Genomic DNA, 2,857 nt, shown 5'->3' on the forward strand with positions numbered 1-2,857 from the left:
TTTAACTTGATGTTTCATCCATAACATCATCACGGATGAAACCCATCGGATCAAACATCAGATTAAACTTAATCACAATTAGTTAACCAGACAATGAAAAACTGGATTTATACAAGACTATAGAAAATTAATATATTCATAAATGTAAAAATAATTTAAAACTTCTACAATGTCTTATTTCATAATTCATAATACGTAACCATATGACTGTGTATGTATATGATATAGTAAGAATAAAAAGGTTAAAATCTCACATGGCCAATTTATTTAGAAAAATTAATCGAAAGTAGTCTAAAATTAAGTGAGTAATAACTAATTATTGCAAAATTTTAATTTTCTCGGTTAGATAGTTTATCCATCAAACTGTTCATGACAACTCACCAATATGACGACAGGAACATGGGACAAGTCAGAGTAACAATAGGCTCAATTGTATGTTGTATCACTCGTCCAAGGACCTGGTTTGCTTTTCATAAAGCCGTCATCAGAGCAGGACGCATTCGTTAATTGCCAGCAACAGGTGACGTCGGTCATATCTGTACTGACATTTAAGTCACACACTGAACATCGTGGTACACGCGTGTTCGTGTACCCACATACAGATAAACACTTCGTTAAAAACAGCGCGAATTCCGTCTCTCGAAGGTACTACTAAAACAATTAATGCCAACCAGATTGTTCAAAATCACTAACGTAACACGCGATAAGCCGCAACTAGGCAAAGAACTCTGGAGCATGTCACTGGCACAACGTGGCACTAATGCAGTATTATGTTGTTGCAAAATCAATTGGCCGTGCATTTATCAGGACGCATACCTATCGGTCCTTTAGGTTCATTAACAGCGCACACGATACGACCGACATCGACATCGAGCTTATCGACGGCTTTCGCCGGCGACACGATTCATGGAGCCACCGAGTTTGCGACAAAATTACCAAACACGTAATCGTTGTTGAAAACTTCACGAGAACGAGCTTTCGCGTCGACGATGTACGTCCACTGCTCACACACACTCCCACATGATACACGCATTTACACTCGCGCGCGTAAATTTCTACACTTTCTCGACTGCACGTCGCGATTATCTCGCGACCGGGGATAGGCTGAGCGAAATCTAACGGGAAAAACAGTAAGACAACGGACGGCAGAACGTCAACGCGAACGAACAAGGAAAACGCTCCAGACATGAACAAGGTAGACGTAGACTGTTCGCGTAGGCTGCACTAATTATAAGGCGAGTTTCGCGACGTTATCGCGCCACGGCCGTGTGTACGTGTCTCCGTTTTCTACGCGTGTGATGCAAGTTTATCCCTCCTTTTCTACACTTCTCTTCCACCACTATAGTCGTGCGATACGTCCCCGATATGTCTTTCTCCTCTTCTGTTCGTCTAGTCATCTCCCTCCTTCACTTCTCCACGAGGCATTTACTATCAACGAGGAAAGCGACACTTCCACATTTTTTTCTTAACTTTGTTATTTATTAATGACTGAAAGAAATGGTAAGTGGAGAGAGAGAGAGAGAGAGAGAGAGAGAGAGAGAGAAGGGGCAATAATCGCAGACGCATTATCACAGCCATACTGAACGATAAGACTTTGCCAATGACTGGACTCTGCTAACAATTGGTTTAACTAGAATAATTAAGAATGCTATTTTGGCTCCGCTAATTATTTCAATGTTTTCTTTTTTCATTCTTTTCTGTGATTTACGATTAAATACAAATTGATAACATTTTATACATCCTTAGATAAAAATTAATGCAATACTGTTTTAAATTGTGAAACGGTTTGTACTAAATAATATTTATAGAGTACAGTAAATACATGTATATTTATACATACCGTGCTTTTCTTCGTAGATTTATGATAAAAAATATTTATTAAATAAAAACACAAGATGTAATTCTTTCTACAATTCTTTTCTGCATTTGTCAGCAAAAAGTAAATTAAAATATTTAAAAATTTATGAAATCTCTATTTATGCAATTGTTATAATAACGCATATTACGAAATATTAATTATCAAATTTTTATTTTCTTTATATTTCTTAATGTCATTATAATTTTAATGTAAAGTAACTTATGAACTTTATAGCAGTTTATATAGTAATATTTAAATTAATCACAATCATTTTCTGTGTGCGAGCGCATATATAGCAAGAATATTGATAATATTACATCCACTCATACCAGTCGTTACTCGCTTTCTTTGCAAAAGTCGCAAATGTGCTAGGAAGAATCCGGATATTCAAATTAATCGATCGACAGAAACTGAAGCAAGGCGGATTGTCATGAGCATGGCTTAGAGTCGTGAAACATATAGCGAGCGCAAGATAGCGAGAGCAATGTTTCTTGCATCAGAGGAACGTATTGGAGGAGGGGTTTTAATTTAAGGCCGTACATCCAGCGAAGTACCTCGCCGGCTGAGCTCTTTTTATCCGGAATAAATTAACCCGTCAAATAAATAACCTTATCCTGCCGGGCGCTGCCGACTGGCTAGTCCTGCTGCCTAATTGGTATTATCCTTCCGCGTTACATTGTCTCGTGCTATTAACGGGGATACTTTTATCTGCTCGACCGACCACTCTCTGTCTTATACGAACTTGGGGAGATTCGTTACTAGCCAACCGCGTTGCGGCTAGTTTGTTATATAAGATGATTAAAACTGTTGCTGCTTTAAGTCATACATATGTTCCCCAAGAAAAGCTGATGGTTCTTTAAATTTCTTCGTTTCTTTTATTTTATATTTAAGCTTTTATTTAAGGTTTTTTTATCAACTTGATGTAAATACAAATAGAAATTTGTTAGTATCTGTTATGTACTATTCATACATATATATGAATATATATATATATATATA

Source organism: Trachymyrmex septentrionalis, unplaced genomic scaffold (assembly GCF_001594115.1).
Source record: "Trachymyrmex septentrionalis isolate Tsep2-gDNA-1 unplaced genomic scaffold, Tsep1.0 scaffold20, whole genome shotgun sequence".
Taxonomy (NCBI): domain Eukaryota; kingdom Metazoa; phylum Arthropoda; class Insecta; order Hymenoptera; family Formicidae; genus Trachymyrmex; species Trachymyrmex septentrionalis.